Genomic DNA, 14,422 nt, shown 5'->3' on the forward strand with positions numbered 1-14,422 from the left:
TCCTCCTATTAGTTCTTCTAAGAATCAGCTCATTTGTGAAGAACACATTAGATCGATTATTGAAGACATTTTACTCTTCTAGGTGGTAAAAATAGTATCCTTTCGTTTTCTTGGGATATCACACAAAAAAACACTTTTCTGATCTACAACTCAACTTGTTCAAAGTCAATATCATAACATAAATCTCATTGTTGTAAAGCCTTCAAGTAACTCAGAATGGGTTTTCACCAAATCTATACCTTACAGAGAGTTTTGCCCACATACTTAGACAAGACTTGATTTAGTGTATAGGCTACACTTTCTAAAGCATATTCCCAAAAAGACGTGAGTAGGTTCGTAAAACTCATCATCAACCTTATCATATCTATTAAAATCCTATTACTTTATTCAGTACGCTATTATGTTTAAGTGTACTAAGAGGTGTAAATAGAGACATTGTCCCACACCCTTTCAGATTTTCTTTGAACTCAATACTTAGGCATTTAAAGGATTTTAATTTTTTTTTCCTAATTGTGGTTTTTAATTTTTTAGTATAATTTTTTGAATTTCTTAAAGCATTCAAACTTATGTTACATAAAAAAACACATAGCTATGAATTGAGAATATTGTTTTTCTTATTATTTCAGAGTACAGAACATTACAATATATACAGTTTACAGAGAAGATATAATAGGAAATGAATCAAATCAAATCCCTATAAATCAAATCAAATCCCTAAAAATATATTATATCCTAATATGTACTGATAACCTTCCTAATATAATAGAATCAAATCAACAATATATGCTCTGATAACCTTCCTAATATAACATAATCAAATGGAATAATTCAACACTCCCCCTCAAGCTAGAGCATATAAATTATATGCACCAAGCTTGTTACAAATGAAATTAATTCGAGGCCCTCGAAGAGATTTAATAAGTATATCCACTAGCTGATCATTTGAACTGACATGACTTGCAGAGATACAACCAGACATAATCTTTTCTCTCACAAAATGACAATCGATTTCTATATGTTTTGTTCTTTCATGAAACACAAGATTTGAGGAAATGTGAAGAGCAGTCTGATTATCACAAAATAATGATATTTGTGATATTTCTGTAAACTTTAATTCTTGGATCAACTACTTCAACCAGATAAGCTCACAAGTGACTAAGGCCATAGCACGATATTCTGCTTCTACGCTAGATCTGGCGACAATATCTTGCTTTTTACTTTTCCATGATACTAGATTTCCTCCAACTAAATCACAATACCTAGAAGTAGATCGTCTGTCAGATGGAGAACCTGCCCAATCAGCATCTAAGTACCCAATGATCTGAGTATGTCCTTTATTCTCATATAACAATCCTTTTTCAGGTGTCCTCTTAATGTATCTCAAGATTCGAATAATTGCATCCCAATGACTGTCACATGGAGACTGAAGGAATTGACTTACCACACTAACAACAAAAGAATATATGGTCGTGTGATGGTGAGATAATTAAGTTTTCCAACGAGTCTTCGATATCTCCCAGGATCTGCAAGTGGCTCCCTCTGTCTAGGTAAGAGCTTAGTATTAGGATCCATAGGAGAGTCTATAGGTTTGCAATCCAACATCCCTGTTTCCTGCAGAATATCCAATGCGTACTTCCTTTGAGAGATGACAATTCCAGATTTAGACTGGGCGACTTCTATACCAAGAAAGTATCTGAGTGGACCTAAATCTTTGGTTTGAAAATTACTAAACAAATGCTTCTTTAATTGTTCAATACCCTCCTGATCACTTTCTGTAATAACAATATCATCAACATAGACCACTAGATAGATACATTTGTCGTGTGGAGTATGTCTATAGAATACTGAATGATCAGATTCACTTCGTAGCATGCCAAATTCTTGAATAACAGTACTAAACTGACCAAACCAAGCACGAGGAGATTGTTTTAAACCATATAAAGAACGACGGAGTTTACAAACCAATCCAGACTCCCCCTGAGCAACAAAACCAGGAGGTTGCTCCATACAAATTTCTTCTTGCAGTTCACCATGAAGAAAGGCATTCTTGATATCTAACTGATGCAAAGGCCAATGGCGAATGACAGCCATAGAGAAAAATAGGCGAACAGAGGACATTTTAGTAACCGGAGAGAAAGTCTCATAATAATCAAGACCATATGTCTGAGTGTATCCTTTAGCAACCAACCGCGCTTTCAACCTGTCAACCTGACCATCAGGACCAACTTTAATAGTATAGATCCACCAACATCCAACCGTTGAGTGACCAGGAGGCAAAAGAACTAGTTCCCAAGTATTATTAGCATGTAGATCAGACATCTCATCCACCATTGCTTGTTGCCATCCGGGATCAGATAATGTCTCATGAACAGTAGCAGGGGTAGATATAGAGGATAAAGTGGACTCAAAGGCATAGTATGGTGAAGATAAACAATGATAACTTAGAAAATTATAGATGGGATGAGGATTACGAGTTGAGCGCATACCTTTGCGAATAGCGATAGGAAATTGATCATCAGGAGGTAAGACCGGAGAAACAGAAGATTTTGGAGTAGGAAGCGAGTGCACCGGGTCTTAAGAGATTGTCTCACCTGAAAGAGAAGCAAGGCCGTCACCTGTAGAATTACTAGTGGGTGTAAGATCTGTACTAGTCGAAGATTAATTAGTTAAAAAGTGTGAATTTATTAGGGGAACAATATAGGACACAGGAAGAACTTCTATAATAGGAGACTTGTCTAGTTGAGAAGAAGACGAAAAATAAAGAGAAGACTCAAAAAATGTAACATCTGCAGAAAAGTAGTAGCGACGTGTAGTTGGAGAATAACATCGATAACCTTTCTGAAGGCACGAGTATCCAAGAAAAACACATTTAATGGAACGAGCAGACAATTTATCTCGATTAGGAGATAAGTCGTGAACAAAACATATACACCTAAAGACACGAGGTTGAAGAGGAAACAATGACTAATCAAGATATAAAATAGAGTGAGGTACCTAATCCTGCAAGACTGAAGAAGGCATTCTATTAATCAAGAAACAAGCAGTAAGAACAGCATCAGCCCAAAAACGAAAAGGTGCATGACTGTGTAAGAGTAAAGTATGGGCAGTTTCAATAAGATGCCTATTTTTACATTTGACAATTCTATTTTGCTGAAGAGTATGAGCACAAGAGGATTGGTGTAGAATGCCCTTAGATGCCAGAAATTTAGTAAAGGGAGCAAAAAAATATTCATTAGCATTATCACTACGAAGTGTACAAATAGTAGTAGAGAATTATGTTTCAACTTAAGCACAAAAGGATTGAAAAATAGAAAATAATTCAGATCTATTCTTCATTAAAAATAACCAAGTACAACGCGAATGATCATCAATAAATGTAACAAAATATTGAAAACCTAAAGTAGACACGACTCTACTAGGACCTCATACATCGAAATGAACTAATTTAAAAGGTAATGTAGCCCGATTATTAACACGTCTTGGAAAGGATATATGAGTATGTTTTCCAAGTTGACAAGACTCACAATTAAAGGATGATAAATGTGACAAACCAGGGACTATCTACTGTAGTTTTGATAAACTAGGGTAACCCAAACGATTGTGAAGAAGCATTGAAGACTCAGTGATGGCATATGCTATAGAATTAGGTGGATTTAGTCGGTAAAGGCCCTATGACTCATGTCCTATGCCAATCATCCGACCCGTACTATGGGCCTGTATAAGAACAGAGTTATTAGTAAATGTAATTGTACAATTTAGGGAACGGGTAAGTTTGCTAACAGAAATAAGATTAAATGGACAGTCAGGGAGGTAAAAGACAGACTCCAAAGGCAAGAGTGGAAGAGGATGAGCACAACCTACTGCTTTAGCAGTAACGATAGATCCATTAGCTAATGTTACAATAGGTAAGGAAGTAGTCTTAGTAAAGTGAGAAAGTAGACGGGGGTTACAAGAGATGTGATTAGAGACACCAGAATCAAGGATTCATGACTCGAAAGAAAAAGAGTGAGTGAGACATATAGTTGAATTACCCAGATGAGCAATCGAAGCAATAAAAGATGAAGATTGTTTTACGTTCTGATATCAAAGATAATCTTCAAGATCAGTACCTGTGAGTGTCAAAGATGGTGGAGACTGCACTCTAGAGGAGTCAATAGGAAAATCATAAGTCTGAACAGTATTCGCAGTTTGAAGAGGACGACCATGGAGCTTATGACACTTGTTTCTGATGTGACCCCATTTGTGACAACAATTACACTTTGGTCGATTTTCACGGTCACTGCGCTTACCTGGTTTGGAGCTTTCAATGGACACGGTGAATCACGAATCAGAGAATAAAAGAAGATTTTTGGAATCAAGAAAAGTGAAGATCCAGAGAAACCGAGGTCGATAAACTGATTAGAAGACTGTTGAATCTAGAAACAAAGCCTTCGGAATGTGTGAACTATTCTATGACATCACCGATGGCTCGTGGCGTAACTAATGGAGATGGGTCTTCAACAGAACTAACCACCGACATTTATTGAGTCAATTGGCAACAGTAGTGTAGTTCCATGTGCGTCGGAACAGTAGATCGGAGCTTATGTTTCAAGCGAAAAAATGGTCAACGCGTGTAAAAGATTTCAACGTCAAATGACTGTAAACTCACCACAGATGGACTCGTCGGTGTCGAATACAAGTGAATTCGAGTGCACACTGAGTTCAGCTCACGTCCGTCCAGTTTATGAATTTATAACATTAATAAAACTTTGACAGAATCAGAAAAAAAAAAAAATCATCAAACACGTTAATTTTTATGAATCATCAAATTCATCTTTATTGAAAATCATACCCTTTTAAAAATCATATTGAATCAATTCAATCGGACAATAATTTATAGCCTAATCTGGTGGTCATCAAAAATTAATTTGATTTAAGACTAGATTAAAATTGATGAATTGGGTAAACCAATCGAGTCAAATTTTACAAAGTCTTGTTACCGTAACCTTTTCTTCATCAGGTGATATTTATACTAATTATTCATAGATATGTCATTTTCAATTGAAGAATTTAGATATCTATAACATCATAGAATTTTATGAAACTGTAGCTTTGATTATAATATGGACGGCACATGCTGCTTCAGTAATCTAAAGAATGTTTTTAAGTTTTGTCTGTTCTCACCTCTCTATAAATTGTGGCGGCTGTTTCATCGTTGTAGAATTTTCAACTGCATGCATGTGCTATCCTTTTTGCATTCTTCGATCCATGTGCCATCCTTTTTGTATTCCATGAATTCAATCAATTATGCAAAATCAATTCGAAATCCCAAATGAGGAAAAAAAACCTAACAATGTATGTAGACAGAACAATTTGAATATATATTAGATACAATATTTATGAAAATGATGGTCTTTGTTGTGGGAATAATTAGAGATACCAATCGACACCTTTGATAGTCATCAATAGGCGCCAGAAGTCGCCACCCATTGTGATTATTGCAATCGTGGAAAATTTAGTCGTCAATAAAGTGGCTGGAAAAGCCGAAGAATGGAAGAACTTTTCTCTGGTGGAGTTGAACTTGAAGATGAGATCTTGTCTTGGTCGAGGAAGGAAGCAAGAGAAGAAATTTTCTTTGGCCTATTGTATTCACGTTTAGAGGACGAAAGTATTTTTTTTCTTAACATTTTCTATTAACTTAAAAAGTTATTGTTTTATGTCCAAATAAGTTTATTTAATTTTTTTTTTTAAGTAATTTGAGTTGGGAATCTATCAAAAATTAGATTTTATAGATATGTCTACAAATTTGGAAAAACATTATTGAAAAGTGTTTTACTTTTATTTTAGGCCCAATTTGAGAGTGGACCTTTATACCTTTTTTTTAAATTTTGAAATGGATTTAAACACCGACATTCATATTTTCTAAATCAGAGGGTTGGCCTGGGCCTTCCCTCACAAAGGCCTGGGTCCGCCCCTGTGTATAGGAATACTTGAAGTAACACTAGCATTTGCAGAAACTATAAAATTATATGTACCTATTTTGGATACATAAATGTATACATATTTATATATATAATCACAAGATTGAGTAATTTTGAATTAAAGATAAAAGAACATCCAATTATGTGATGACACATATAAGTGTGTAACTAAACTTTTGCATGATCTTTCAAAATAGGCTAGACAAGTCAAGATTTCATACTACTGGGGCAATCCTCTTTACGGCTCAGTCAGCCTTATTACATCCGACTGCAGTTGTGAAAACTAGAATGCAGGGTAGCTGGTTCTGGTTACTCTCAAATGGGGGGGATATCAGTATTTAGTAATATATTGAAGAATGATGGAATCCCTGGTATTTTTAGAGGTTTCGGCACATCTGCCATTGGGTCAATGCCTGGTAGGGTCCTGTGTTTGACATTGCTTGAAGTATCAAAGGATATGATGATGAAATATAATGAAGGTGTAGAGATGCCTGAAGCAACCCGGTTTGGAATTGCAAATGGAGTGGCTGGCATGGTGTCAAATTTAGTTTCTTGTGTGTACTTTGTGCCTTTGGATGTGGTAAGTGAACTGGTTCTTTCTTATCTTTATTTGTTTTCATTTATTTTGCTACATTGATGGGAACAACAATCCTGAAGAGAAAACAAAAATCAAATGTCTGGATCTGGGCCAGTGTAGCAAATATCGTTTGAACTTTTTTGGGTGCTTGAGATTGATTATCCTGGAGTTGCTTTAAGGAAACCTGTTTAGTACTATGCCAGAGCACTGATAATATCTTGCAGGCCATGTGTGGTCCATTTTCCCTACCAAGAGCAGAGTTAGGATGTCTACATCCCTTTATATATACCTTTTTGTAATTGGATGCTTTCTTAGATTTGTCAGAGACTAATGGTGCAAGGGCTTCCTGGGACTACGTTCTACAATGGGCCATTTGATGTTATACGCAAGGTAATAAAAACTGAAGGGTTGCGTGGTATTTATAGAGGCTTTGGTTTGACGGCGTTGATCCAATCTCCAGCGTCTGCACTTTGGTGGGGTGCATATGGTGCTGCCCAACACATAATTTGGAGGTGTCTCCAATTTTCCTAAATGTCTATTATATCCTGTTACCGTTCAAATGTTGAACTGAATGCCTTGAATAAATTATTTTGCTTTTCCTATTTTAGGAGCTTGGGGTATAGGGATGAAGCGGAGAAGAAACCATCTCATGTGGAGATGGTGACAGTTCAGGCTACGTCAGGAATGGTGGCTGGGGCTTGTTCCTCTGTAATCACCACCCCTATTGACACCGTTAAGACACGACTTCAGGTGATGTGATGAGTTGTTATTTATTTCTTTGTGCCAATATGCCAAAGGAAAAGAAACCTTTTTTTGATTTGTTTTATGATGAATAATCTTTATGATTTGGATCTTGAGACATGTTATATTCAGAGGAACTCTAATTTAATTATCTTCTGACTATCTCTCTCTCTCTGCTGAAGGTAATGGATGACTTTAGTGTTGGAAGACCATCAGTAGTCAAGACAACTAAGAACCTCCTCAGGGAAGATGGATGGTGGGGTTTCTATAGAGGTTTCGGGCCTCGGTTCTTGAATATGTCACTCTATGGAACGACAATGATAGTTACCTATGAACTGATAAGTAAGTATATCTCCCAGTTAATCATCTTGAAGGCTAACAAACTTAGAGGTTAACTATAGCAGCAAATGCAATATGCAGCTAAGTCCTTAGGTGTGACACTTTGTGCATGTGGAAAAATATCCTTGATTCATGATTTTAAACTAAAATAACATGTATACTCTTTTATATAAAATTTCTGACATGTTTAATAGTATTCAAAAATCTTTCTGTTTGGTAGACAATGTCGACTAATCCCTCTGTACTCTGTGGGATGGAGTGGATATAGCATCATATTTGTTAGTTCATTGATGGTGTACATGTTTTGGTTCAAGTCTTGTTCTTAATAATTCTAGGAAAAGAAACTGTAGCTCTGCCTTGCTTGTGTGCTTGATTTCCTGATATATCAGTTCTAATAACTGAAAGTTCATTCACTGTTCCTTTATTTGCTTTCCATCTTTTGACAGAGAGACTGTCTGTGAAACAAAATTGATATATATTGTGGAAAGTTTTCTGTAATACTGTGGTTTTCTGATGGGAAGAGATGGATTCTGACAAGAGATTCTTTTAATCAAAATCTTGACAATTATTGTATGATGGAGGCATTTGCAAACCTAGATCAGTTAACATACTCAAAAGAGATTGTCTTTTGATTCATTTCGTCCTTCTATGTGGTTTCATGAGAAGTTATTACTGGAATTTTGTAAATGTAAGGGAGCTTATGAATGACACTACCTTTTCTTCTGTTTTGGGATACTACTTTGAGAAAAACGTTTAGCATATGAATGAATCATTCTTTCTTCCACTGGCGTATGAATCTTCTGTGCTCATCTTCTATTAATTTAAGACGGGTTGTGTTTTGTTGCTCGATGAAAGCAAAACTCAGCTCAATCCAGAATTGCGTAGCTGTGTCTTTTAGATGGTAGTAAATTGCCAAAATGCAGCACAGCTGCCCATCTTTAGAACGTCTTAACAGCAAAGGCTGTTGCTGTTTGTAAAGAATCATGGATTAAAAATTTGGTATTTTGAGGTTATAAACCTTCCAAGAGTACATATTTTAGATGGACGACATTTGAATTGCTTTTTGGAAGAAAAAATGTTGCCGTATAAGAATCGTTACTCGGTTGACGATCTTTACACTGACTCCGTGGAAAATCTGAAGAAAAAAGTCATTTCCATTTGCTTGCTTGCTTGTTTACTTTATATCTGGAAACACGTGGAAGCAAGGGGCGCCCTCCAAGTTAAAATCTATTGCTAAACGGTGATCCACGACTCTTTTTCAATTCAGATCTCAAATTATTTGTAATGTGTATATGGATGGATTTGATTTGAGTTGATTTTAAATAAGGATATGTTCGAGTTTGGTTTGGAGTATGGAAGGAGTAGGTTGAGTTTGACTTGTAGATAATTTGTATAGTTTAAGTTCGAGTTCAACTTAAGCAGGGCTAGTTGGTAATTTGCATAGCTCAAATTCAGATTGACGTGAATGATCACAACTCGACTTCAGCCCCTTTTTGGACACAAGACATATGGAGAGATGTTCCTCAAGGTGCTTATTGGCATTTTGCCTCGCTATATTTGCAATTGACAACTTTTCTTGTAGCAACTCATTTTGCTCTTGGAAGGGCAATTGAAATATGTAACAATGGACCACATACATAATATATGTTACACCAAACAAAATAAATAAATAAAGGAAAACAAAGATAATAGCCAAATCCGAGAGAAAATTGCAAGCTTCAAATTCATAAAGCAAAAGCACATCAAAAAGTAAACAATGCAACATCTCTTCAATTCTTCTATTACAAACTAATATTCTAAACACTGAATTCAGTAGATACATTATCAAGCCAAAGGGATTCATAACAACAATAAAACAAGACTTAAGTCGATCAACAAAAAAAATAATAAAAAGCTATTAGGAATCAAAAACTTATTTTCTAGAGATTAGTGATGGTCTATGACACCGAACCAACTACATCTATTTTGTGTGTTTATGTCAACACCAAGAAGTGAACAAACAAACACAGGATTTGAAGGAACCAACTTCCTTATTAGTGTATTGGTAATGAAATCTTAATTTCACTATCAACCTAGTGAAAATAAATAAAAAAAAGTAAAACTTAGTATATCAATCATTTAAAAATAAAAACATGAAGAAATTTGAACTATAGATGAGAGTGAGTAAAAAACTACATTTTTAGGTTTTTTCATCGATCTAATCACACCACCCCATAAAGAAGCATGTCTAGACCTAGAGATGCTTTATAAAAATCAATTACTCTTGAATCAACATTAAATGCTTGCTCCAAAGTTGCTTGATTGATGCCATAGTAGTATTTTTCTACGTTGCAGCATCAACCTTCTGTTGACTTCATGTCGCAACATCAACCTTTTGTCCACTTGATGTTGTGACATTCAAATTTTGTTGTTGTGGCATCAAACTAAATTTATGCACTTTCTAACAAAAACATCCAATTTCAAACGTGTCAATCACATTCACCAAAGGATAGAAACAACCTCTCATAACTCTTTAAACATGCATAATTGCTCCAATTCCTCAAAAATTAATCTTAGTTTATACAAAACATAATATCATCAATCGCATTCAACAAACACAGTCTATACCTTAATAACATCACTATCCTTAATCAATAATTTTCTATAGAAGTTACCATCATAATCAAGCAAGATTTGTCTCTTTCCAAGAAATCCTAACAATTAACATGATTGAAGAGTCTAGAATAATATACAATCATGCACGTTAACCTTTAATTCTCATTTCATTGAATTCTATCTTCCTCCTATTAGTTCTTCTAAGAATCAGCTCATTTGTGAAGAACACATTAGATCGATTATTGAAGACATTTTACTCTTCTAGGTGGTAAAAATAGTATCCTTTCGTTTTCTTGGGATATCACACAAAAAAACACTTTTCTGATCTACAACTCAACTTGTTCAAAGTCAATATCATAACATAAATCTCATTGTTGTAAAGCCTTCAAGTAACTCAGAATGGGTTTTCACCAAATCTATACCTTACAGAGAGTTTTGCCCACATACTTAGACAAGACTTGATTTAGTGTATAGGCTACACTTTCTAAAGCATATTCCCAAAAAGACGTGAGTAGGTTCGTAAAACTCATCATCAACCTTATCATATCTATTAAAATCCTATTACTTTATTCAGTACGCTATTATGTTTAAGTGTACTAAGAGGTGTAAATAGAGACATTGTCCCACACCCTTTCAGATTTTCTTTGAACTCAATACTTAGGCATTTAAAGGATTTTAATTTTTTTTTCCTAATTGTGGTTTTTAATTTTTTAGTATAATTTTTTGAATTTCTTAAAGCATTCAAACTTATGTTACATAAAAAAACACATAGCTATGAATTGAGAATATTGTTTTTCTTATTATTTCAGAGTACAGAACATTACAATATATACAGTTTACAGAGAAGATATAATAGGAAATGAATCAAATCAAATCCCTATAAATCAAATCAAATCCCTAAAAATATATTATATCCTAATATGTACTGATAACCTTCCTAATATAATAGAATCAAATCAACAATATATGCTCTGATAACCTTCCTAATATAACATAATCAAATGGAATAATTCAACACTCCCCCTCAAGCTAGAGCATATAAATTATATGCACCAAGCTTGTTACAAATGAAATTAATTCGAGGCCCTCGAAGAGATTTAATAAGTATATCCACTAGCTGATCATTTGAACTGACATGACTTGCAGAGATACAACCAGACATAATCTTTTCTCTCACAAAATGACAATCGATTTCTATATGTTTTGTTCTTTCATGAAACACAAGATTTGAGGAAATGTGAAGAGCAGTCTGATTATCACAAAATAATGACATTTGTGATATTTCTGTAAACTTTAATTCTTGGATCAACTACTTCAACCAGATAAGCTCACAAGTGACTAAGGCCATAGCACGATATTCTGCTTCTACGCTAGATCTGGCGACAATATCTTGCTTTTTACTTTTCCATGATACTAGATTTCCTCCAACTAAATCACAATACCTAGAAGTAGATCGTCTGTCAGATGGAGAACCTGCCCAATCAGCATCTAAGTACCCAATGATCTGAGTATGTCCTTTATTCTCATATAACAATCCTTTTTCAGGTGTCCTCTTAATGTATCTCAAGATTCGAATAATTGCATCCCAATGACTGTCACATGGAGACTGAAGGAATTGACTTACCACACTAACAACAAAAGAATATATGGTCGTGTGATGGTGAGATAATTAAGTTTTCCAACGAGTCTTCGATATCTCCCAGGATCTGCAAGTGGCTCCCTCTGTCTAGGTAAGAGCTTAGTATTAGGATCCATAGGAGAGTCTATAGGTTTGCAATCCAACATCCCTGTTTCCTGCAGAATATCCAATGCGTACTTCCTTTGAGAGATGACAATTCCAGATTTAGACTGGACGACTTCTATACCAAGAAAGTATCTGAGTGGACCTAAATCTTTGGTTTGAAAATTACTAAACAAATGCTTCTTTAATTGTTCAATACCCTCCTGATCACTTTCTGTAATAACAATATCATCAACATAGACCACTAGATAGATACATTTGTCGTGTGGAGTATGTCTATAGAATACTGAATGATCAGATTCACTTCGTAGCATGCCAAATTCTTGAATAACAGTACTAAACTGACCAAACCAAGCACGAGGAGATTGTTTTAAACCATATAAAGAACGACGGAGTTTACAAACCAATCCAGACTCCCCCTGAGCAACAAAACCAGGAGGTTGCTCCATACAAATTTCTTCTTGCAGTTCACCATGAAGAAAGGCATTCTTGATATCTAACTGATGCAAAGGCCAATGGCGAATGACAGCCATAGAGAAAAATAGGCGAACAGAGGACATTTTAGTAACCGGAGAGAAAGTCTCATAATAATCAAGACCATATGTCTGAGTGTATCCTTTAGCAACCAACCGCGCTTTCAACCTGTCAACCTGACCATCAGGACCAACTTTAATAGTATAGATCCACCAACATCCAACCGTTGAGTGACCAGGAGGCAAAAGAACTAGTTCCCAAGTATTATTAGCATGTAGATCAGACATCTCATCCACCATTGCTTGTTGCCATCCGGGATCAGATAATGTCTCATGAACAGTAGCAGGGGTAGATATAGAGGATAAAGTGGACTCAAAGGCATAGTATGGTGAAGATAAACAATGATAACTTAGAAAATTATAGATGGGATGAGGATTACGAGTTGAGCGCATACCTTTGCGAATAGCGATAGGAAATTGATCATCAGGAGGTAAGACCGGAGAAACAGAAGATTTTGGAGTAGGAAGCGAGTGCACCGGGTCTTAAGAGATTGTCTCACCTGAAAGAGAAGCAAGGCCGTCACCTGTAGAATTACTAGTGGGTGTAAGATCTGTACTAGTCGAAGATTAATTAGTTAAAAAGTGTGAATTTATTAGGGGAACAATATAGGACACAGGAAGAACTTCTATAATAGGAGACTTGTCTAGTTGAGAAGAAGACGAAAAATAAAGAGAAGACTCAAAAAATGTAACATCTGCAGAAAAGTAGTAGCGACGTGTAGTTGGAGAATAACATCGATAACCTTTCTGAAGGCACGAGTATCCAAGAAAAACACATTTAATGGAACGAGCAGACAATTTATCTCGATTAGGAGATAAGTCGTGAACAAAACATATACACCTAAAGACACGAGGTTGAAGAGGAAACAATGACTAATCAAGATATAAAATAGAGTGAGGTACCTAATCCTGCAAGACTGAAGAAGGCATTCTATTAATCAAGAAACAAGCAGTAAGAACAGCATCAGCCCAAAAACGAAAAGGTGCATGACTGTGTAAGAGTAAAGTATGGGCAGTTTCAATAAGATGCCTATTTTTACATTTGACAATTCTATTTTGCTGAAGAGTATGAGCACAAGAGGATTGGTGTAGAATGCCCTTAGATGCCAGAAATTTAGTAAAGGGAGCAAAAAAATATTCATTAGCATTATCACTACGAAGTGTACAAATAGTAGTAGAGAATTATGTTTCAACTTAAGCACAAAAGGATTGAAAAATAGAAAATAATTCAGATCTATTCTTCATTAAAAATAACCAAGTACAACGCGAATGATCATCAATAAATGTAACAAAATATTGAAAACCTAAAGTAGACACGACTCTACTAGGACCTCATACATCGAAATGAACTAATTTAAAAGGTAATGTAGCCCGATTATTAACACGTCTTGGAAAGGATATATGAGTATGTTTTCCAAGTTGACAAGACTCACAATTAAAGGATGATAAATGTGACAAACCAGGGACTATCTACTGTAGTTTTGATAAACTAGGGTAACCCAAACGATTGTGAAGAAGCATTGAAGACTCAGTGATGGCATATGCTATAGAATTAGGTGGATTTAGTCGGTAAAGGCCCTATGACTCATGTCCTATGCCAATCATCCGACCCGTACTATGGGCCTGTATAAGAACAGAGTTATTAGTAAATGTAATTGTACAATTTAGGGAACGGGTAAGTTTGCTAACAGAAATAAGATTAAATGGACAGTCAGGGAGGTAAAAGACAGACTCCAAAGGCAAGAGTGGAAGAGGATGAGCACAACCTACTGCTTTAGCAGTAACGATAGATCCATTAGCTAATGTTACAATAGGTAAGGAAGTAGTCTTAGTAAAGTGAGAAAGTAGACGGGGGTTACAAGAGATGTGATTAGAGACACCAGAATCAAGGATTCATGACTCGAAAGAAAAAGAGTGAGTGAGACATATAGTTGAA

The 14,422-nt window shown here is 35.4% G+C and overlaps 1 pseudogene; it reads left to right on the forward strand.

The window, feature by feature from the left end:
- The first annotated feature begins 5,298 nt into the window (after positions 1-5,298).
- On the forward strand, positions 5,299-8,401 carry LOC123209919 (annotated as a pseudogene).
- The last annotated feature ends 6,021 nt before the right edge of the window (positions 8,402-14,422 follow it).

This window comes from Mangifera indica, chromosome 3 (genome assembly GCF_011075055.1).
Source record: "Mangifera indica cultivar Alphonso chromosome 3, CATAS_Mindica_2.1, whole genome shotgun sequence".
Classification (NCBI taxonomy): domain Eukaryota; kingdom Viridiplantae; phylum Streptophyta; class Magnoliopsida; order Sapindales; family Anacardiaceae; genus Mangifera; species Mangifera indica.